Here is a 25,480-nt window from a genome sequence, read left to right on the forward strand (position 1 = left end):
CATGTTCTACCACTGAGCCGTAGCTCTTCCCCACTTCAAGTTAATCAGACGTTGATTTAAAATTATCCTTGATCAATATAAGCAGCCAGTCTCTTGGGGTTCTTTAAAAATATATTAAAAATAAAATAAAATAAATGACCAGTAGCACCTTAGAGACCAACTAAGATTGTTCTTTAAAGTTACACCTCAAGTTACAGTGGATCATTGCATGCTTGCACTGAATTTTGAGCTCCATATAAGCTAAGGGGCATGGAGCCTCGTTTATGCTGTCTGCTAACTTCAGCTGTAAATTAATCACTTCATTATGTAATCCAATTAGATACTGCATTAATTGGAAAGCTGGTAGTATCAACACACAGCTTCTCATGCAAATAAGTACTTTATTGTTTTCAGGGCTTAACCCTTGATTTCTTTGTGCTCTCTTTTTGGAAGATTCTTTTTATTCATTTTATTTCATTCTGTTTGTGGAGTGCATCTTATGGAACATCTTGGAGCAATAAAAATATCAATGATTAAAGAACACAATATCATATATATCAAATCCAATACCTGGGGGGGGGGGCTCCACTTAAAAGACCTTTTGAAATAGGGAGGTCTTCACTGAAAAGACAAAAAAGACACCACTGGTCTGATATGTAAGAGGAGGGAGTTCCCAATGGTAGGTGCCGCCACACTGAAAACCTGATTCCAACAACATGTGGAACAAACCTCCTGATGAGATGATTTCTACAGGATGCCTCCTTCAGAGCACAGTGAACAGTTGGATGTAAGCGGTGAGCCCATCTTTTAGGAGGACAAATTTCATCAGTACTTCTGTCAGCATTGAAAGCCACTAATAAGATAATAAATTGGATTAATGTGACTTGAACAAAATCAAAGCTGCGAGACACTGTAACACACATTTCCCGGAATTCTGTAGATTTAGTCTCTGATTAACGTGACTTGCAATGATCACCTTATTATTAGCAAATTTCTGCTTTGGTTGTAAGATAGGAGATAATAACATCCATTTTGCCTTTTTTTAAGACTACATTTCTGCAGCATAGTGGTGGTGTGGGGTATTAATATCAGGTTTGTATAACAGCAGATATCTGATCACAGATTTAAACAGTAGTTTAAAACATTAGACTACTAAATAATTTCTTGATTTGTCAAATTGCATTGACACATAAGGGATTTTAAAAGAAAATCACAATTGCTGTCTCCCTGAAAACAACCAGTTCAAAATTACTTCGTGACAACACTGCTTAGAGATTGCTGATTAAGCAATATATAAATTATTGCAGTAAATGGACAATAAATAAAATGACAAGTAACCAGTTCCTTTAAATAGCATTCTTTGGTTTATTCTGGACCCATGCTATGTCACAAATTTTGTCAGTTTGTTGAACCCTCAGACTTCCAAATTTTATACTGTATAATGATTTTGTAGTGCCTAATGAATGAATACAACAGCTTTTCACCAGTGATCTAGTTCATGATACTATAATCCCCGAAAAGCTCCAATCACGTCCTGTTAATGCTGTCTATATCTTACCTTGAGAGCTGTGTGGTTGCTGCCACTACTGTGGTTGCTCCCAAACCGCCCTCCAGAATAATTACATCTGTCATTTTTTATTACTCTTCATATTTATACCCTGCCATTCCTCCATTAGGATCCCAGGGTGGTGCATAGATCAGCAAAGAATACAAATAAAATTACAACCTTGAAAACCTGCAATAGCGTCAGTAAAATACAGAATTGGCAGTGCAGTTTTCAAAGAATAACAGGTCATCAGCCAAATCCACCCTTCCCTAAAGCCCCTGGATAAACAAGTGGATCTTTAGCTTTTGGTGGAATAATGTTCGTGTGGGCCACAAGCACATCTCTGTCGGGATACTGTTCCACAGTCAGGATGCCATTACAGAGAAGGCCTAGCCCCATGTCACCACCAGTTGGGCCAGTGGGAGACACTGTTACTTGTGTGGTTGTGTATCACTCTCCTTACGCGTCTGCTTAATGGGTCAGATACTGTTACCATTGCATGTAACTATACAATCCACTATTGTCACATAAGTAGGAGGTGTAAATGCTGCCAGGAGCAGCTTAGAGCAACTTGTAGGAGTAGAGGCAATTGTGCAGCTAAAACAGTGTCTAAATGGCTTCAGAATGGGGTCTGTTTGCACATAATGCTAAAATCATGGTTTGGTACACGGGTGGAGAGCCTGTGGGCCTAATTAGGTCTGGTCCCAGTTTGGCTGGCGTGGCTATTTCCCCCAATCCATGTAACCTGCCCCACACCTGATGTCGTATGTGATGACAGCCAGAAATGCAGCTGCCAATGAACAATTGAGAGCCTTACAAGTGCTCCCTGTTGTGCCTTGGCAAGGGAGGCTTGAAGTCAGAGCCAAGCAGGTGATTGGTGGTGACAGCAAGCCAGCAGCGGATCAGCAGTTCAATGGTGTTCACCACCAGGAGCTTCATAGCATAGCCAAGCCCAGCAGATTTCTGTAAACTCCAACCCCTCCTCAGTTCTGTATTGTATATACCGGTAGATGGGAATTCAAAGAATCTTGCATGAACCAGGAACACTGGTATACAACATTGGTTTGTTAAACAAGCCAGCTTCATAAATTATGGTTTGAAATTGCTTGACTCAACAATTAACCATCATTTATTGTAAACCAAGATTCCAGATACAATGGAAGGGTCTTCTTTTCTGTGGCATTGTCCTTTCAGGATTCTACTCTGAGGAGAACTAGCATTGAATACCACCCACATGCTAGAATACATGTGTGTTGATAGTTGGGAGGGGGTATAATTCTGGATGCTTTTGTTGAAATGAGAGACAGAAATGGCTTGCTAAGTGTTTCTGTTTTTCTCTCATGCTCTTTACACAATTCCCTATTTCCTTTGAAAGAGAATTTTTTAACAATGTTATCATCATCACCACCAGCAGCAGCATTGTAGTGGGACTAGAAATGTATCCTAAGAGTGTGTTTGTTGCTCAATTCCCCATTTACTTCAGGGGAGATTTTTTCTTGTTACCAATATCATCATCACCATCATCACTGTAGTAGCTGTAGTAGCACTGCAGCCTGGGTGTTCTGCTTCATGCTTTTGCTATTCATCATCTTGGACTATATCATCCTCATTCAACTCAATGTTGCAGAATGAATGTTTTGTTAACATCATTATTATGCTCACAGCACAGTATAGGTGACTTATTGAAATTAATGTCCCTAACTAATTAATTTCAGTGGGTTTACTCTGAGAAAAATCTACTTGAATACCATTGTGCATGTACTAAGCGTTTGTAAAAATGCAATTATTAAATGTTCACAGTATCTTTGTAAGGGATGAATATGAGGAGAAACTTCCTGACCCCATTGACCAAACCCCCACAATCTCCTAGCCATCCTACCAGGTCCAGGGGGCAGCAGTTGCCACAAAGTAAATGTCCTCTGAAGCATGTAGAAGGGGAGAGAACCTGTAAGCTTGATCCTTTGTTCTATGAGCCACATCTACACAGCACAAAGCGTCCTGTTAAGCTTATTATTTATCTATCATGTTTTAGGACAGCAAGGGGGCCAAGGAGGAGTTTTCAGTAGCTGCCAGTATATTCTAGAAACACTTTCCTAAAAAGATTAACCAAACCCAAATCTGTACATTTTCCAAAAATATTGCAGTACCTTCTTATTACTTCCATTGGTTTCTGGCAACCAGAGAAAGGATGGTAAAGAAGGTGGAGATTTAACATTTGTAAGGTTCTGTTTATTATATGCTTACGGGTTGCCTATTAAATGTGGAAGGACTGGAACTCCAAAAGAAATAGATTGAATGAAAGACTGGCTGGTGTAAGGCCACAAACTTGGTGGTATTAATATTTCTTTATTTACCTCTTTAAATGATGTTGCTAGGCAGTTTGGTGCTTTCTAGTTATCTTACTAGCAAATTATTATGTACACAGTGCAGAATAGCAGCAACCTTTCTTTTTGATGTACAGGAGAGAGGTCCCATTTCTATGAGGGGTGTGTGTGCACGCACTCCTTTTTGCTCTAGATGAGTGACGTTCAATAAAAGATGTAGGGCAGGGCTTGCTGACATGGTTGGACTGCAGCCCCAGTCAGTATGGGCAGTGGTTAGAGATGATGAGAGCTGCAGTCTCGGAACATTAGGAGAGCACCACATTGGTTATTCATGTTTCTACAAGTCAGAAATAACATATTCTTTCCATATACGTATGTAATACATGTTGCACACATCCTCGCCTGTAAGCAAGCTTTCAGCAGCTATAATGACAGTTTCCATACATTCTACCCACCCAACACTTTTATATCTCTCTACCCCCCACCCAAGCCACAGTTGAGGACAGTATCCCCACTGTGTATTTAAGATTGTCAGCAATTTGGTAGCAAGATTAGTCTCTTCTGTTTATGTAACTCTGGAAGGTGTTGCATACACTATTAGTGTAATGCTAATAATTCAAATTCTTAATAAATGTAGGTAAGCATAGTAGTTGAAGTCTTGCAATTCTCATTCTTGTTCCCCCAATTTTATCCCAGTGGCAGCAGTCTGCCACACAGCTTGTCAGAAGTCTGGAATCTTTACGGATCACATTTGCTTGTTACCTGTGTGCATGCAGTCTTGCCAAAAGCCAGAAAAGCAAGTTTTACATCAGGTTATATCTGGGTTTTTTTTAATAATAATAATGCAGCCACACAAAACTAAAACATGAGTAGAATTGGTAGCTTCTATTGTTAATCTTAGCAGTTTTGCATCTTGCCTTTTTGCCACAACTAGAGGAAGCTGCTCCCTGCAACTTGATGCTCTTTCATCCTGTACTTACGATGATAGCACCCTTGGATGCCAGCAATAAGGTGCCAAAGGTCTATTATTTTGTTGTACCATGTGTGGAGAGCAGTATTTTCCTCTTCTTGAGGAATGCCAACTTCCATTTTGCATTAAGACCGGGATGGGGAACTTGTGCCCGTTCTGATATTTTTGGATTTCCAACTCCCATCAGCTGCAGCTGGCATGGCCAATGTAATCCATTAACATCTGGAGGGCCACTGGTTTCCCATCCCTGCCTTAATGGGACTAGCTGGTTAAAACCTCTAAATGGCTGACTTCTCATTCCACTTCCTCATTAAAAGGCTGCTGCACTAGCATTCCCAACAGTTTATTAATCTTTCACTTCACGTTATTGAATTCAAGCCTCTTAGCACCCGTTCTTCAGCTGCAGCTGTTAGCCTTTCTTGGGCTAGAATCCCAATACTTAACCTTCTGTGGGATTAAGAACATAGGCTTCTTTTGTCATGTTGCACGAAATGAGACTGGAGAGGCCAGATACAATCATTCCTCAAGGTCTCATCCAGACCCCGATCTCTGGTACAAAGTGTTGCTCCCCTGAGGTCTCCAACAATATACAGAAATTTCAGGTGGGCTTGCAAGTGGCAGGTGCATTTAACCACCATCATTTTTGTGGGGACCTGTAACATTTAGTTTGTTTCATAAATGGTTGGTAAGCGTTAATTGCAGTAGTTTAACATGGGGAAATCTCATTTCTCACATATTTCATCTACTTTACAGACTAGTAAAATGGAAAAACGGCAAGGGTGGCTTGATTAGAGCATCTGACTAGCTTTTTAACTGGAAAGAATTATTACTCTCTTCACACACACACACACACACAGAGCAAATGACAAACTGCACTATTGATACTAGGATTTGGGATCTTTCTTTTTACTCCCCATCATCTTGCCAAGATTCTGAAGCATGCCACAATCAGAGAAGAGGAAGAAAAGAAAAACAGGAAGCAAGAAACAAATACTCTTCAGAAGCAGGACACCAGGAATGTCACGAGGCTCTGATGTCTGGGTCATCCAATGCAGATTTGTAATGGTGGGACGGCTGCTGTACACTCTACAGGTGGGGCCAGTTCAAAGTTGGCTGCTCTTCACAGCATTATCTAGACCCCATTGATGCTTAGGGCTGGGTATGAACAAAGTGCATACATTATGCCAGTACAATTTAATTGATTGATTCATTCATTAACTATGTTTATGCCACTCGGTCATAGCAAAACCTCTTAAGCAGTTTACAAGAAATCTTACAATTGTCATTGAAAAGGACTCTTTGAGCCTTCATTATAGACAATTTGTGTTCTGGTATGACCCTGGGAGAGGCATACATAAGACCGAGGTGAAAGCATAATGCCCTCCACATGTTGGACTGCAGCTCACATTAGCCACAACCAGCAAGGTTGATGATCAGGAATGATGCAAATTTCAGTCCAATCAATATCTGGAGGGAAGCCTGTCGGCTGCCACTGATGTAAAGGTTGCAACTATCTCTGAATCAACAGATAGTTATGTTGTGTTGAAAATGACATTCAAAAGCAGCTGCAGTGGTTCTTTTGCAACTAATAAATTATTGGCCTTTGGAATATTTTAAAAGTCTGTATTTCTCACATACGATACTTTGCCTCCAGATTAACATCTGGATTCCCCCATGTGGATGCTATATTTAAGCCTCAGGGCCCTACAGTGGACCCTAGCCTAGAAGCATCAGAAAAGGGTATTTATAACCAGATTCATAACAATTTAACTCGTAGTTCTTATGACTGCGGCTATATCGATCCAGATTGAGAGCTACTTAATATATGATGTGTGCCATGTGTGTGTTTTATCACAAGTATTCACTGCGAGGACCAAGAATCAACCATACATGCATTTTGCTCATATATATTACACATATTTTGGAGGACACAAACTATGAAGTGTTGAGCAGTAAGTGAATATGTGGCACTGGTCAATTTATTGCATGCTCAACATGCTACTACAGATGTAAAAAGAAGCTTTCTGTTTCAAACTAAGTTGCACAATAAGATTCTATCTTGACTAACCTGTCACAAATGCATTTGGGCCTAAGATTTGTCATACAATGGACTTCAAACTCCTAAAAACCCAGTCAAAACCACTGGATTTAGGATGATTGGAGCTTCACAGCTGGGCTTCACTAGAAATCCCAAGTCTAGCATTGGGACCACATAGCTGTGCTTTGTGGTTTCCTAAGGCCTTGTAGCAGTACTTTGCCTTAGATCACAAGCCCAGCAGCAGGTCTCGCCAAAATCAGTGTATTTCCTGGCCCCAGTCTAATCCACAAACTGTCAGGTTTTCACAGAGCTGAGCCAAGACATGTGGCATTTGTCCACATACAGATGCTGACTAGACTACAGCTGAATCTTACCTCAGCACTGGTGGCAGGATAGCATCCCTCACCATCACTGAGAAAGCAGGCCAGGCTGAGCCCAGAAGAGGCTGTGTCACAACAAAGTGGGATTGCTGTCCCTCAACATCAAAGCAGCTGCCTGGGGTTATAGGAAATATGTGTGAAGTGGCAAGAGAAGAAAGGAAACAAGAATGAGAAGAGCAGAGATTAAACAATGTAATCCAATGCATGGACACTCAGAAGTATCAGTTTTACACACTTAATCTGAGAATAGGTACCACTGAACTCTGGGTAACTCATTTCTGAGTAGACATGCCCAGGATTCTGCTGCAAAAGGTGTATTTGAATGTAGCTTCAGTTCAAGAAACTGACTTTCGCTAAGTGCACTTAATAGATGCATGATGAAAAGGATGTGCCTGCAGTTAGAAAATGTTTTTTCAAAATTTAACTTATTTGAGGTTATCACATCTCAGTTATGTTGCGAATGCAGCCTTTTGCTACCCTGTACATTAAAAACCGCTCGAAACATACACTTTAGAACAAAGAGAGTCAATAATGTATTCTTGAGATGTTGTTGGACAAACTGAGTTGTTAATTTGTTGTTTATTTTGTTGTTAAGATGTTTACATGATTTTGTAATTTTTGCACATTGTTTTTCTCCATTTATTTTTATTACTTTGTTCCACAAATTAATATAGTCCCATCCTGCCTGAATATTGGCTATCTTTGGCTGAGCCTGATGCTAATCATAGTCTAACACCTGGAGGGCACCTGGTTGGCTGCACCTGTTTTAGAAGAAGTCATTAGTAGGATAACCCAACATGACTCAGCATTAAGTCAAAACATTTAAATTCTCCTTTAATATGAAAGAGGTCTCATATAAGAGGCCTCTGATTACAATTACGACAGCTCCTGTTGTCACAAAACATTCTGATACAAGAAAGTTGAAAGTTGAGACATTTTCAGGATTTACAAATCTTATCTACCTCGTCTCATCTTCAAAGTGTTGAGATAACACAACTCAGATTCATTTCAGAACATGTCCCCCTTTTGCTGCAGGTATGAAGAAGACTGGATGCTCAGGCATCCCTGGCGCATGAGAACATCCTTGGCGGTGTTAGCCAAGCGACTCTCTCCGTATCAGTCTTCCCACCTGCAATTTGTAGATAATAATACTGGCCTACCTTAAAGAGCGACTGTAAAGATTGCTGAAATGTCTTGAACTTTATTTATTTTTTAAAGTGTTTATTTGTGTATTTGATTTCTCACCCACCCTTTACCGCAGATGTGGAGAATCTTTGGCCCTCCAGGTGTCACTGAAATAAGCTCTCATCCCTGGCCATTGGCTGTGCCTGCTGGGACTGATGGGAGCAACATCTGGAGCACCACAGCTTTCCTACGCCTATGGGACCACGTAAGGTCCCAGGGCAGATTACAACTGTAAACTATGTGATTATAAAGTGGGGTGGGAACAACCATAAAACACGGAAAGGGTAAAAACACCTAAAACAATTCAGTATATAAAAATAGTTCCAGTACAGATGCAGACTGGGATTGAAATAATTGTTGAAAAAGAGAGGTCTTCAGTAGGAACCAAAAGGACAGCGGACATGGCACCTAACATGCAATAGGAGGATATGCCGAAGAACTGTTGACACCACACTAATGGCCCAATTCCTGTAGTGCATCGCATGATAGCATGTTCAAGAGGTCCTCTTTTGCAGAGCACATTGATCAATTGGGTATATAAAAAGGGATGCAATATTTCAGCATCTCCCCAACAGCCAATGAGCATTCCATGACCACTGAGTGTGCTCAGGCTTCACGATGGGGGAGGGTTCTCCCCTTAGAAGGCAATTTTTCTAAACTTTTTGTACTTCTACGAGCTTTGTTGCCCCCTGCCCCTAGTGATGTCTCCCACTTGTGATTGGTGCCTTTTTCATACATAAGCAATGGCACTCAAAAGCTGAACGTTCGGAATAGTCCCTATAAGGGAGGGTCGTCTTCTGACTTTAGTGTGATTTGGATGGTATTTTAGTGTAAAAGTGATGAAGACTGAAGACGGCCCAATGGTTGCGTAGTCTAGCTACCAGCTGTGAAACCTTCCTCACTTTATTCTGTATAGATACCACACAATTGAGAGTTTAATGTGCCATCAGCAAGAGGATTTAGGTATCTGGTCTAACAACTTGCCTTTCTTCCACCTGTATGCTATGAAGCATCATTATATTTATTTTGGTTTAGGGTTCGGAATGTAGGTTTTGATTAGCCATTCAGGCAGGACCCTAGAGACCTAATCCCAATGCAATTTAGAACAATTCACAGTTGACCTAGAGGAGGTTCATAGCTTCTGAGACAGGATGAAGTGGGCTTCTAAGGACTATGAGAGTTCTTTTGAATCTGTGTACATTTTTAAAAGGCATCATACATTGAATCGATATGCCATCTGCTTTCATTTTACATCAACACTGAAATTGTATTATTGAACTTTGTAAAACTTATGTATGATAGATGGTGCGTAAAAATAAAGTTTGAATTGCGTACACCAATGTGTTGTCTCAATAAAACTGGACTTCAAATGTTGGAACATATCATCTTTTCTTTTGTACGGTGTATGAACACCATTTCAACTTTTGCACTTTAGAAATCCCGCTCTTAACACAAGAGACAAGACAGTATCTGACAATTTTACCTAATCCTACTAATACTTATTTGGAAGCAAGTTTGCAGAACAAAGTGGGACTTGAGTAAATATGTATAAATGCACACATCCTATTGATGAAACATCCTATCGATGTTTCTGAGATGTGTTCCCAAATGCATGTTCTTAGGATACTTACCCTTATACATGCTTATTCATAAATACTCTGTGTTCAGTGACACTTATCAAAGAGGCTAAATATGGATAGGGTTGCAGGCCCAATGTAACAGTCTTGGCCCAAGCTTTATTTACCAGTACAGAAGTGCTTTGATTGAGGCCAGCAAGCAGCTACATCAATACAATAATATATATATTATAATGTGATGTTATAGCAGTATTCAGTGATATTGCACCAGAACTTCAGGCAGCTAAGATAGCATAAATATTATGACTGATGTGTTATTCAATATGCATTACCACCCAAAATTCAGTAAAATGTTATTATTACGGATCAGACTGGAATAGATACTAAGTTCCTATTCAAATATTTAGGATGGGGGGGCACCAGCCTAGCCCCCTATGGGCACTGTGGCACCTGTGAAGGCCTTCATTGGCATGCCTGATTAGGAACCAGAGACTTGGACCTTTCATTTATTTTTTAATAAAAAGTAAGGCTCTAGCCATCTTAGAAAGTTATAAAGCAAAATATGCAGTTTTTCTTCTGAGTGGTTTTTGGGACGAGCTATCCTGGCTGCCCCCACTTGTCAGTGTTTGTGGCCAAACAGCAGGGCTGTGGTTGATAAGTGAGTTGCCAGGAGATCAGGCAATAGGGGTCCCTGGGGTTGCACAGAGCTGCTGTTTCTCCCTCTCTTTTAGTGCACTTTTCCTGCCTCTGTCTTATTGCCTAGCTCTTGGAAGCTTCATAGTTTGCCCTTCCCTTTTCCCAGCAACCAGGATGCATCTTTTCTATGGAGGGTTAATCTGAGATCAGGTACTCCCTAGAAGTTGTTTTCTGCAAATACTACTACACAATACGTGTGAGTAGATGCTAAAGAATATGCCTTGTTCCCAAAGGGCAAATGTGAAAGCATTGCAAAGAAGCCTAAGCATGTATCCTGCTCTGCAGGAAATAAAGACTAGGCAGTTGTTAGGATTTCACTGTACAATGGTCTACATGTGTACTCAGAAGTAAGTCTCCTTGTGTTTAATGTGGCTTACTTTCAGGTAAGTGGGTACAGGATAGCAGCCTAGGTTTTAGCATTGAGGGGAAACAGGGCTCTTATGCCTTTAATAGCTGTCTGGCAGGAATAAATCCATCATGTTAAGCCTTTTATAGTATGGAAACAGTTATGGGAAAAGTTTCACTAGGACTACCACTAGTTTTATGTAATGCCATGCTTTCCAGAGCAATCTATTTGTGTTCTGCCAATGCCCCATGGCAGCCAATTTGTGACTGGTGCCCCCATCACACTGTCAAAATTCAAAATGTCCCCACTAGTCCTAAAAGGTTGCCAACCCTAATTTAGTCTGATCGTTCCTAGAATAGTAGTAGTAGTAGTAGTACAGTGGTACCTCGGGTTACATGTGGTTCAGGTTACAGACTCCACTAACCCAGAAATATTACCTCGGGTTAAGAACTTTGCTTCAGGATGAGAACAGAAATCGCGCAGCAGTGGCACGGTGGCAGCAGGAGGCCCCATTACCTAAAGTGGTGCTTCAGGTTAAGAGCAGTTTCAGGTTAAGAACGGACCTCCAGAACGAATTAAGTACTTAACGTGAGGTACCACTGTATTTCAATTTCTATCCTGTCCTTCCTCTTGAAGGAGCCCAGGGCTGCAAACCCATCAATATAAAAACATTTTAAAAGCATTCTAAACCCAGTCTAAGTCATCCTCCCAGCCAGTGATTTGCCAGGAACAGTATCTCTGAGGGAAAATAAGGAATGGTTTGCCTGAGAATGTGGGCGGAGCAAGATATTTTTGTACGTCATGAAATCAGAAGCAGTTTGCAAGTATCTCTTGCAGTTGGAAGAGAAACATATGACGTATATAACCTGTCATAATCTTCACTCACCCTGGTTATCTGAATCCTTGATTGCTTCAGTAGTGTAAGGTTTGACTTCAATTTCTTGCAATCGTCCATGATGATAGTTCAATCTTCTGCATCAGCATTACCAGAAAGGTACCAGTAGTATCTTATACCGCCTGAAGGAAATGCCTGATAATAATTGATGAGAAAAACAAAGTCAGTGCAGGCTGCCCTGCTTGCTAGCACACTCGTTCATTTATTTATTTTTCATTTCTTATCGACTTCCTTCCATCATGGAATCCAAGATCGTTTACATGTGGCTCCCAGCTGGTCACTAATCCTAGCACTGGCTAGCCCCAGACCTGCTTAGTTTCAGGAAGTTGCTTTCAAATCATACCCTTTAAACCATACTCTGTGACTACATTCTTCCTTATAAGAACTTGCTAGTGTAGAAAGTCCATAGGACCCTGTCTAATGGCATCAGAGAAAACCCCATCCCTTCAGAGGAAGATGTAATTGGTCTGGTGTGGAGCAGGTGTGCCAGAGCTCTTTCCCTTGACTATAAATCATTTGAAATGTTTGGAATCAAGTTAGTTGCATCTGCCACATAGTTTTTCTGTCATCATTTGTTGGTTGGTTGGTTGATTGCCTGTCCTTTGTCCTGATTAGAGCACAAGGCCGCTAACAACGATGCTGAAAGCCATAAAAATGTAACAAAATAGTAAGGCAGCAGTTAGAATTACAACAAATTCATGCCAGCTATAAAAATAGCAACATGAAACAATATATTCTCTCAGAAGTGCTGTATGGTTAGTCACCAAATACCTGATGAAATAGAAGTATTTTAAGATGGCACCAAATCACCACCACTAGTGTGGGGAGTTCTGTAGAGGTGGGGCTGTCACAGAAAAGGCCCTGTTCCATGTCACCATCTGACATTCCTCAGGTCCTCCCTCCCTGAAGTTTGTTTTTTCCCCCTTAGTTCACTCAACGTTATGTCTGAGCACATTCCCAGAATGTTCTCCGTAATACTCTCTGCTGTTAGTGCAGTATGTTGGTGTGGTTTAATCTGCAAATTAATTTAGAATGCATATTAATTTAGAAGTAGTCCTATGGCCACTTACTTGAGTGCAAGCTCCATTGAACTCAATGGGGCTTACTTCCGAGATGCACACATGCAAAAAAAGTAATTCAAAGGTGGAATTGATGTCCGGAGGAAATTTCCAAAAGGTGGCACTTTGTCCTGGATCTTAGGCTAGTCAAATGAAAAATTCTGGTTTTGGGGAGGCTGTCCTGGTTTTTGCTTTTTGAAACATGGTAACCCATGGCTAAAAGTTTGCCTGTTTCTGAGTTTCAAAGTTTGTTGTAGCCATTCTTCATTATTTTAAAAAAGAAGCACATTTACCTCAAAGTAACTGATGCCATGCAGAGACTCATGAGGTATTTAAGCATGTAGTAAAGTAATTTTACCCTTTAATATTCCAGCCAATGTCAGAAACAAAAATCTGTGGGTGAATATTTTCATATGTAAAAAGTAGTGGCATTAGCTGGCAGGAGCAGTGGAGGGTTTGATTCTTCTAATTAAATCTTTGGCTATTTTCTAAATTTATTAAAACATCATCTTGCTGCCTTTTCATCATAATGAAATTAAGAGCAGCTGACCCAAATTATAAACCAATTAGAGCTGTTTTCTAAAATAAGCAGTATTTAAATTTTGTTAAATAAAAATAAAAGAAAAAGAGTGAACCCAAATCGAAACACAGATATAATTACAGCAGGAACGATAAAGTGTGCGACCAGAAATTAATCAAACCTGGGATATATTGTCAGCTTTATAGTGGCCTGACCTCTTTCCTTGTTTGACAATGGCTAATATTAAGGATATTAATAGTTTACACTGGTAGTCAATCAGCTTTGTTCCCAGGAACTCCTGGAAGCTTAGTGTGATTCTTTGGTTTGAAAACAAGTGCCTTAGAAAGAATAGAGATGAAGTTTATAATGGAATGTTTTGCCTTAACTCTGTTCTTTGTAAGTTGTATATTTGTTAAGGGTAGTGAAATGCTTTTTCTTTGTGAGAATACAAGTACAGTGGTACCTTGGAGTTGAACGCATTAGTTGTTGAACCTTTTGGCTCCCGAATGGCGCAAACATGGAAGTGGGTGTTCCGGTTTGTGAACGTTTTTTGGAAGCTGAATGTCCTATGCGGCTTCTGCAGCTTCCGATTGACTGCAGGAAGCTACAGCAGCCAATCAGAAGCTGTGCTTTGGTTTTTGAACTGTTTTGGGAGTCGAACGGACTCCTGGAACGGATTAAATTCGAGAACCAAGGTACCACTGTAACACCAGATAAGCAACCCTACAAGATCGTCGGAGCTCTTTCCTTTTGACTTGGTTTTATTTTTCTCCCTGTACTATTTCTCTTAATAACATCCCTCAGGATTAAATTTAACAAGCTCACTATTCATTCTTTGAATAAGTACTTGGCTTTCATTAAAACTTACCTGTCAGCAATTAATCAGACATCTCCCAACACTTGAGGTTTCTGGGAGGGAGAGACTTACGTCCTGCACTTACGCCTTCAGCTGCAGTTAAGACCTGCTAAGTTCCCTCTTAGTCATTTCCTTTCTAATAAAAAGAGTCTTTCCTTATTTGAAAATCATTGCATTCCACCAATGACTCTCATTGGAGGTTTCTCCACCACTTCCAGGTCTGCTGTTAACTTTAAGATGGCACAGTTGTTATAATCCTAATAATGTCGTTTTCTTTATATTGTTGTCGATATTTCTGACAGCACAGATTCAGTATTGGAGGCCCCGAAGCAGTTGAAATCTTCGGGGAGGTGGGGAGGGCCTTCACAAATTATCTTTTACCAACCAATAATTTTCATAAACCAAATCAATATTATTTTGATCTGTTGTCACAGGGCCCCTTAAAGGTGTGGGGCCCATTGGCTGGTGCCTACCTGGTAATCCGGCACTGTACAGATTGTAATTATGACAAATACGAGTAAGATTATTTCATTGACAGTGACCACTATAGAGTTTCATATAACAGCTAGGAAAGTTTCATTTACTGTTTCTGAGATTTTTGGCAAAAACATTCCTCCCAACCGTTGTGAGATGCAGCCCATCACTTGCCAGAAGTCCATCTTCAAGAAACTGCAGACCGTGATCTAAGAATCCAAACCGTTCCTGTTTACACCATTTGCGAAGCCAGCTGTTCACTTCCACTATTTTTCCCTCTCTCCCTGGGCCACGTCGTTCAACTGGGAGGACAGATGAGATGACAATTTGTGCATTTAATTGCTTCAATTTCCTGCCCAGAGGCTCGTAGTCTCTTTTGATCTTCTGGAGGCTATTGCTTGCAGTGTCATTGGTTCCCACATGAACCAAGAGGAAGGGGTATTTGTCAGTGGGTTTTATGATTCCTTGCAGTCGTTCAGTTACATCTTGGATCTTAGCCCCGGGGAGACAGCACACTTCCCGAGACATCTTGTCAGGCCCACAGATCACTGCTTCTGTTCCCCTCAGTAGGGAATCCCCTATTACCACTACACGCCTCCTCTTCGGTTTGGTCAGGGTTCTTCTGTGAGCTGTCCGTTCCAAGGTCGCCTGCACATTCCCTGAGGAGTGACTTTGCTGCTCGTCTTCATATACCTGATCGACTGTAATGAGGGAGAGATCCTCAAATGGAGTCTGTTCTTCGTCTTCCATGCTAGGGGAGAGGACCTCAAAGCGGTTGTGTATTTCTAAACAATCAGAGCGAACCCTGGGCCTCCTACTTCTTTGAGTCACGTTTCTCCATATATCTGGCACCTGTGTTGGTGAACTAGCCTCCTTCTCAGGGGTGTCCCCTGTCTCCTCCTTGGTGGAGACGGTGTTCTCTGTTGCTTCCAAGAAGAGCTCCAGATCTCTAATTCTTTGGAGCGTAGCTACACATTCCTCCAGTTGCTGGACTTTGTCTTCTAAGAGGGCAATCAACATACAATTGCTGCAGGTAAAGCTGCCTGCAACCTTTGGCAAGATGGCAAACATTGCGCAGGAACCGCAGGCGACTGCAGCTGTTCCCTCACCCTCCATCTTGAAAACATGTCGTTGGGGGTGGCTACAGTGGTCCTCCATCTTTGCACAGGGAGAGCAGCTAATCAGCCACAAAGAAACACACACACAAGAAAACTCTTTTGCTCCTTCTTCAGCTGCTGCCCGGCAAGCTCTGATATAATATAATAAGCATAATAATATATAAATAAGCATACAATTTGCAAGTACTAATATTTAGGGATGTATAAGTAGCAACCCTAATTGACATCCCCTGAGGATACAGACTTTACATATGCCACGTACAGTGAAAAAAGCTAGATGGTACGCATTTTGTTACTTTTTGAAGATGTGAATGGATTCACACATCCATCTCTTTCCAATGTTGGATGCAGACAGTGGCTTGTCTACAGAGGAAAACATACATGCTACAATTTTATACTGGACTCTCCTAACACATTTTTCTTTTGACACGTTAAGACCATCATTTTTAATTCTACACTGGAAAAGGACCAGATTATATCACTTCTATTTTCAGCAGCAGAAAATACATGGAAACCAATTTGAAGTAGCTCCTGCAAAGCACCTTTTGTATTCCATTTAGAATCCTCTCACCATTGTTTTCATAGGAGGAGGGAGCCTGTCACAAAATTACAGTCATCACATCTAAACCCTCCTGTCAAGATATACCCCAATGGTCTGTACTCCTACACTGAACTTTATTTTGCCATGCTGCAGCAACCTTGGTGGAGACTGCCTGGAAAACTAACCATTTCCATTGGATTAGACAGGATATAAATGTATTAAGTAAATACAGACTAATCTGAGTGTAAAGCAGAGAACATAAGTGATCTTTACCTGCAGGAAATAGTTCCAGAAAGTTACTACAGTGGTACCTCGGGTTACAGACGCTTCAAGTTACAGACTTCAAGTTAGCTCAGAAATAGTACCTCAGGTTAAGAACTTTGCTTCAGGATGAGAACAGAAATTGCATGGTGGCGGCATGGCGGTGGTGGGAGGCCCCATTAGCTAAAGTGGTACCTCAGGTTAAGAACAGTTTCAGGTTAAGAACGGACCTCCAGAACGAATTAAGTTCTTAACCCGAGGTACCACTGTACTTCAGTTCTTCCTAGCCCTAAACATGCAAATCCTATTTACAAAGTTATTTCCACCCATCATGCCACTTTTAATTGCAGCCGCCCCTGCAACTCAAGGGGAATAGAGAAATATTTTCTGTAGGCCGCAGAATGAACCAATAGAATCTACAAAATGTTTTACATTTTTACATTGGATAATTTTCTACCCAAGACATCACTTACCTAGGCTTCCTTCTGAGTAGGCATATAGGAATGCAGCTATGTTAACAGGCCCATTGTAGCGCTTGATTCAGTTAAGTTAATGTTCTTAAACCTAAATAGCATATGCCATCAACTCGTAGATTTGTAGATGCTCCACCTCAGGCAGTGATCCTAACCAGAGGACAGGATTCCAGCCCAAGGTTGAAGGGGGAGGGGTGTCACTAGACACAGGTGTTAGAACCATAACGTCACATGCCACCAATCCCAATTCATGATCCAGCAAGCAAGCCATGGTTAACAACCATCTGGTTCCATCAAGGCAAGAAGCAAATCAATATTGAGTCTTAAGTAGGACTGCAGCTTCCTTTCAGCAGCTAGGTCCATCCTTTATGGGCTGTGCTTCTACCCATGTCTGCTTTAGGAGCCTTTGACTCTGATGGCATGGGGAGTTTGGAGTTCTGCTATGGACGCTGATCTGGTCCTTTGAATCTGAGGGAGGTAATTTGAATTTTTCAAACATTACAAGCTTGACATTACAAGCTCCTCTGGTGCTGAAAGTCCTAAGCAGGGCAGGAAATCAAATACTGGTTCTGAGGGGGAAATCTCCTTGCAGTCTAAGATCTCCGCTTATCAATGACCTTTTCCTCTTATAATAGCCCTAAATAATGACAGTGGAGCTTAATCTTATTTATTCCAAATTGAGCTTTCCTTTGTTAGAGCATGATCTAGCACAATACTCCTTTCTCTCCTCCTAATTGTGCTCTGGTGATATAATTGTGAAGCTCCAAAATGATATTGTCATTGTTATTGTTATTGTTACTGTTACAGTGGTACCTTGGTTTAAGAACAGCTTAGTTTATGAACAACTTGGATTAAGAATGCTGCAAACCCAGAAGTAGGTGTTTTGGTTGGTGAACTTTGCCTTGGAAGCAGAACGTGTTCCGCTTCCTGTTGAGTGTAAACTGAGTCCCCCCGCTGCTATGGAAAAGCACGCCTTGGTTTAAGAACACTTTGGTTTAAGAACGGGCTTCCAGAACAGATTAAGTTCGTAAACCAAGGTACCACTGTATTATTAAACCACCCTTCACACTAAATTCCCAGGGCAAGTTGCAATATTAAAACACAATATTAAAAACAGTTTAAAACAACTTGAGGTGGGTCCCAGAAATACACCTCAAGTTTCCAAAGCTAGGGTAAATGAGTGCCTATTTGGTAGGTCCAGGGTCATACAGTGGCATTGGAGCAATTGCCACAGGCACCTCCAACTCTTAACAGTGATTATATATTAACTCTTAACATGTAACATATATACTTAAAAATGAACCCACCATTAAAGCAATTCTCTGCTTATCATTGCTAGGCTCCCTCCGCCAAAATAATCTTCATAATCTTCTGGAAGGTACGCAAGGCCACACCCTGCAGAGCCTCTGGAGGGAGTGAGATCATTAAAAAAATAGTGTGACAATTGTCTCTCTACAACATGCCCTCACTTTTTGATCTTACTACAAGATGAGCGTCATCAAGAATCTGCCTGCATCTTACCACAGAGATCATTACAACAAGGGAAGAGCTACTCATGTTGGTCCTCAAGGATTTATATATATATATAAATATATATATATATATATATATATATATATATATATATATATATATATCCTGTATATAAATCCAGCATCTTTAATTATGCCCAGAAGGATACAATGGTGTATTGTTCTCCTATAAGGATGTACACCACTGGGTTCTGCAGCAGATGTATCCTTCCAAGAACTATCAAAGAGCATTTTAGTAGCTAAGCTTTTAGTAGTTACTAATCGTCAATTGTTGATACAGGTTCGGTGGTATTTAGAAGAAGCATCAACCTTTTTCTTTTATTGGTGTGATACCATATTCTACCATTTCTGTCCTGTGTTCTGCATGGGTAATCTAATATATGCGGTCCTATTTAATAGAGCACTTCCTGTGGGTTGAATCCAATGCTAGATCTAGTCAGAAGTAGACACACTGAAATTAACGGACCTGACTAACTTAGGTTCATGGATTTCCATAGGAGACAAGTTGAGATTGCAGACCTGCTAATTTACTGTTGACTTCCTACAAGCCAAGGAACTCTGAGCTGCTCTCTCTCTGAGCTGCTCCTCTCAGCTTCCTGGGTGCTGAGGCACTGACCTCTATATTTATTTACAGAATTAATTAAATTTGTATACCGCCCTTCCTCTGTAGTTCTCAGGGCAGTTCACAGCCCTTGAGCCAAAGGACTGTCCTAGGTCAATTGTCTCAGGTGGTTATGTCGCAAGAGTAGGGCTGTAGCAGCTTTATGACCTTGGTAGAAAGGAGGAGATCATGCTAGTAGGTCCCCTCTGTAAAATAAATAACAGTTGCATATGTACAGAAGTATGCAGAAATAAAGAGGCTGACAAAAGCACTCTTGAGCTGGTTTTATTGAGTCAAGCAAGACCGTAAGCTGTCATTATGGAGCAATTTTTCAGAACAGGAAATTAACCCAAACATTTTAATGTGCTGTGCAGCATTACTTCTAAGTGCATGGGTTTTTAATAGATCTTAATTTTCTTTGGAGAGTTGGCAGATTCCTGTTTGTTTAAACATATTCTTTAGATTATGTTTCAGATATTTTAAACTTTCCAAGGGGAATTATTTACTTGCCGTCTATCCCTGCCCAGTCTCGAAGCAGTTCTGTCAAGTGCTTCCTTGGCACGTTTTATTCTGCACTCTGAGGTTGATTGAACGGGAAATGCCTTCTGATTTACATTGGAATATCTTTGGACAAAGTAAGGGCTAGGCTCTTGAATGCATGTCTATTTAGTTGTTACCCCGCCTGATTCTGAGGGCTCTGTTGACATTGCATTAGTTCAAAGGGTGGATTCTGAAGCACTTATGGTGTAGCCTATCAGACCAGCAAAGCGGGTGGGTTACAGGGAACTCCTTGAGTAGAGTTACAACTTGTGGGACGCCCTCTCCCTCTAAGCAACCACAAAAGAAAAAGGGTTTGTGGGGTGGTTCCAGTGATGTGGGAGCAACAGAACTGTGGCTGTGCAGCAAGGGTAGGAGACCTTCATCATCTTGAGGGCCTCATTTCCCTCTGGGCAAACTTCCAGGGCCCACATGCCTGTGGTGGGCAGGGCCAGAGGCAAGGGAGGGGGGCAGACCAACAAATGTAAAATTTACCATTGTACAATAAGCTAGGTTTTGCCCACACTCTGTCCTACATCCAGGCAAGCAAGGGTCATTAACAGAGTTCAAGGGCAGATTTTAGCCAATCAAAAGGACTCGGGATCTGAGGCAGGGCCTGGGGAGAATGCCACAGGCAAGATATAGAGCTATGGAGAACCACATTTGATCCCCACGAGTGAAGCTCTCCAGACAGGTATACAATATATACCGTATGGGATTTGCTCAGACTCCTACCTGTTCATTGCTGACGCCACCAGCCTGCTAGGTAGGCTTCTGGTGGGCCAAGGTGTGTTGTACCACGATCACTGTGTAGCTTTCCAGGTTTGAATGTGTTGGACCAGTGTAACAGGACCCTCTCCCTAAATGTGGACATTTCTTGAATGGTTTAGAGCACCGTAACCTTAAGTCAAGGTCCCAGGATTTGTGTCTCAGATAAACTCAACTGTCGCATGCCTTCCCACCAGGTATTCATTCCAAGCTGGATAAAATACACAGAGTGCTTTTGTTCAAAGATGATAATTTATTTCATATTCATTTGCAGAAGAGACAAAATAATAAAAAATCTATATGCAGATGCCATTTAATGAGTTAATGCAGTACCTAGATGATTCAGGTGAGGCAGGAGTCTGCAGTGACGTCATCAGCATCACTGATTTTGGGAACAATTGTGATGGGTGTATATTCAAGCTCTTTGGATAATTCATTTCTTAGTATGATGGTCTTCTTTATAACAACCCACTATTCTTTGCTGAATTAAAGTATGAATAACAGAAAGTTTTGAAAAAGAATTTAAGCTCACCCCCTAGAAGTGTGTCTTCTAAAAAATGTGTAGCAATCCTGCTGTCAAAGTAAGCAAGAAGAGATAACTGTTCAGTTTAGTCTGGAGAGCACAGAGAAAACAAATAGTATCAATGCATAGACCAGCCTTGTAAACAAGTCCACAAAATTTACTAGCCTGCCAGCCCTCACTTACCCCGATAAAACCCTACCCTGTTGAACTATCCTGCCAGTGCTTGGCACAAGAGGGGCAGATTTCCCTGCTCTAGAAGACTGCTTGGTTTCTCTTGTGGTCACAGAGGGAAGACTGAGTGCCCAACCCCTTTTCTGCCAACCCACTCATTCACAATTCACTTACATAGAATTCCATGCACTCACTTACATGCAATTTCTGGTCACCTATAGCAACCAGAAGCGAGGCTTAAACACAAGACCGTACTCGGTTTCAGACATTATTATTAGCTTGCTGAAAACATTAAAGACTAACCTAGGGAATTTTCTGTATTTGCTTTTGAATGTTGAATCTGTTTTTCATTTGTTTAAAAAAAAGCTCGAAACATGCGTCCAGTGACAATTAGTAATTATTCCTTTTGTCAACAGGCAATATGATGAAGGATGTTGTGGCAGCTTACCGGGTGCTGAGCTTGGCAGAGTTCAATGAGAAGAACTTCAGTGTTCTTTTGGGAATCACATCGGATCTTGGTTGCGAAGTATTAGAAGGAAGGAACCTGGCGTTATATATTGAGGAAGCGTTGTGTGTCAGAACACACTTTCCAGTAGAAACCAGGGATTACGAATGTACCTACCAGTATTACCTGTCTGAGGCAGGCTTAATTTTATAAATTGAAAGCAATAAACTCTATGAGTTTTTTTAAAAAAAACAACAAAAAAGAAATCTTTTTTTGTGTTTTTGAGGATGATCTGCTCAAAGGAACAGTTGTTGTTGTTTTGCATCCAGTACAGAGAGAGGCTCTTCTGCAGGCCCAGAAGAAAACACTGGACTGTAAATCATAAACTAAAACCCACTTGCATCTTCTAATGCTAGTCATCGAAGGACAGGTTGCAAGAAAACAAAAATGCTACAGCGTCAAAGGTGTTCCATTTTCTTTCAGGACATGTCTCTACATGTGTTCTTAGGAGGCTCCATTTGATGTAATGCCACATGTGCAATCATTGTGTAGACCTTGAATTGTGACTGGTGCCCTCAGTTCTGGACGTTTGCACTGACAAAGGTGTAATGCCAAAGCAGCATCATGTTTTGTGATCCATTGAAACGCCACTTCCTAAGCCCTTAATTCCTGGCACAGGAAGTCTAGGGCTCTGGGTTTAAGGCCCGGAGAACACTTGGGTATTTTCAGGTTGATGAGCTGAAAGGTCTTCTGAGTTTCAGAAGAACTGGAAATTAAAATCCCAGTCTATTTGGCCAGTCTCGTCCTTCGGTTCTCTATTAATAACTAGAAGACTAAGCTCTAAAAAGAAAAGTAATGATGAAATTGGGAAAGGGTGGGAATTAAGTAATTTTAAAATGCACTCAGCAGGCAAGAGTTTTCATATTCCTAATTAAGCACCCAAAGAAAAGCTCTACATTTCAGGCTCAAACATGTGGACTTGGTTTAATGATCAACTCAGGTGGGGTGGGGGGTGGGGAGAAGCATGATCATAAGCCATATGTGAAAAGGTCATTTTTGTCTATCTGCTTATTTGTGTTTTGTTCTCTCAGAATGAAAGGGCCAGTCACTTGGAATGTTGTAGTTCATGGTCTCTTGAAATCTGATTAGTCAGAATCGTTCAGCAAGATCATTCCCCTTATGCTGTACCTGCATGGTGACTGCAGCATTGGACCTGTATAACAATAAACGAAGAAGAAAAGTTTTGATGCACAGTTTATTATTTCACCATTGTCTGCATCTTGTAAAGCATGGCTTTTAAATCTTACTGTGTGCCTTTGTTTAGTTTCCCATGCTGTGTACAACACAACACTTTGGAACATAAATCACCTAGAGTGTGTTGCCACTCTCCCTAGGTGAGCAGTCAAAGGGCAGACGTCGTCTGCACCCCCCCAATCTACTACCACTCTCCACAGAAACAGGTCTGCGCTGTTTCTGTTATATTTTCAGTGCTGTGGTTGATACATTCATGACTCCTTCTGTTTCGGTCTGAGTCTTTGTTCAACTTTTACAGGGCCAATACCATGTTAAGGCTAGAAAACAGACAGACAGTTGCAAGAACAGATACAGGTGACATACTGTGCTGTATTTCCCTAGCAAGGAAAAAATTGTCTGCAATAGCCTTTCCCCATGAGCCACAGTAGGGTGATACTTTTATTAGGATGAGCTGAAATGTCACAAAATCCAGAGTGTCTTTGTTTGCTGTTTTGTGACACTTTAGTTAATGCTGATAATGGTGTTGCCCTGCTTTAGAATTTTATTTTTCTGACACACCAACACAGAGCACCCTATGCCTTTTGTGAAAAAGTGCGTGCCCATCACTACCAATCTTCCCCAAAAACCTACGGCTGCAGGGGAGTTTTGGGTGGTGGTGGGGAGGGTGTTCTAGATGGCTGATAGTTCAATGTTGAAGCTACACACCTGGACAGTACTGCATGTGAACTGTGTGCTGTAGATCAGGGGTGGTCAGCTTGGTGCCCTCCGGGTGTTGTGGACTTCAACTCCCATCATCAGTGCCGGCTGGGGCTGATGGGAGTTGTAGTCCAAAACATCCGCCCTAGACCATGTCCCAGAATCATCTGCAATGCAGGGGGGTTCCTTAGCAGCTAAGTGGGTTCTTATTTTAAAAAAAAAAATGAAAATACCAATTGTGCTCTAGGGTCAGGGCTGAGCTATAGGCCAGTAAGCTGGGAATCAGGAGGTCAGAACTGAGGGATCAACCCAGGCATCAGGGAACAAAACTAAGGAGCTGGAGCTAGAGAAGGCATAGGAACATACCAGAGCCAAGAAGACATCGCTGCTCTAACAGCAGAAACAGGAAGCCAGTTATAGTCCCTTCTAATTCAAGAGCATTCAGTGACCAGTCTTGGTGGATGGAGCCAATCCAGAGGGCTGTAAGTGGAGTGGGGCAGATACTGGCCCACAGACCTCAATGTTACAAATCCCAAATGAAAAGTATCGTGGAAGTATGTTAGTAGGACTACAGAAATTCCTTTCTGACACACAGCCTAGTTTATGATCCAACCAAGCAGTTTTAAGTCAATTGACTAATTTCAATCAGGGAGGCTTAATCAGTGAAACTTCAGAGTGCTTAACTTTGGATCACGCTCATTGCATTCCTCGTGTTACTAGTATTCATTTTTCTGGTACCTGGGATATTTGCGCCCCTTATTTTTGTGGCTGTCCTGTTTGTCAAGCTGTGCTATTGGAGGTGGTTTCCAGGAACTGCAAAAGGGAGACTCCATCTGTTGAAGAAATCATTTTTAAAGAGAGAGAGAAAGAAAACACCATGGCATGCTAAGGGCATAGGTTGGGCGTTTTTGTTCTCTGGATAAATCTGCTTTTCAAAAGCCTTCACTCCTTCCCCCCAGCATCTGGCAAGCTTCTCTTTGTGAATGCCCATGAATATTTACAAGGTCTGGCCTCCACCCCTCCCTTCCTGAAGTTTCAACAACAAGCTTTTGAGCAGCATTGTCCTGTGGAAACTTCAGACATTCTGATGCAAGGCAGGGCTAGCTTTCTTCACAATATTAGCTGACTTTGACGAGTTGAATCAACTCAATACTACACAATTAGAACAATATTATGTTCACATTCAAATGAGATGGGCAGTCTTTGAACAGGCCTTTAATGGGCAGTCATGCCCCACCCCTCAAAAAAGAACATCTGTTTTGACATAATTTTAGACTTGATCTAAATTAAGGCAGCCGGTTGATTCAGAATTGTTTGGAGATGGGAGTTGTTGTGCCCAGTTAGCCTTCAAGGTTGCAGTGGGAACTCCAGAAATGATGCTTCCACATTGAAACACGTGGCATTGGCTTTATTTTTTAAAAGCCCACACTTAATCCGATGGCATAATTTGCTCATTATGGGAACAAGCCACTGAGTGCTCCATTGTGGTGCTGTTTTATTGCAAAGGTTGCTTGCCATAATGAACATGTTAGCCAGTAAGAAGCAAAGAGGGACATATTCTAGTTTTCAGGAAGTAAAGACTGCCAATTGCTGTCTTAAGTTTGTCAACACACAGACAAATGATACAATGCATATTTCAAGTGTAGTCATCCACATACATTTTCTTAGTAATCTCCTGGGTGTGGGATGAATTATCCCAAACCAGGCAGACCTATA

The 25,480-nt window shown here is 41.3% G+C and overlaps 1 protein-coding gene across 3 annotated transcripts in view; it reads left to right on the plus strand.

The window, feature by feature from the left end:
• The window catches only part of SCAF8 (SR-related CTD associated factor 8), a 70,902-nt gene extending 47,848 nt beyond the window's left edge, over positions 1-23,054 (plus strand). For all 3 annotated transcript variants that reach the window (XR_014524377.1, XM_083496409.1, XM_083496413.1), the window contains one exon: positions 21,786-23,054. The gene's annotated coding sequence lies outside the window, so the exon portion shown is untranslated. The remainder of the gene's footprint in view (positions 1-21,785) is intronic.
• The last annotated feature ends 2,426 nt before the right edge of the window (positions 23,055-25,480 follow it).

Source organism: Podarcis liolepis (genome assembly GCF_965112155.1).
Source record: "Podarcis liolepis genome assembly, chromosome: 3".
NCBI lineage: Eukaryota > Metazoa > Chordata > Lepidosauria > Squamata > Lacertidae > Podarcis > Podarcis liolepis.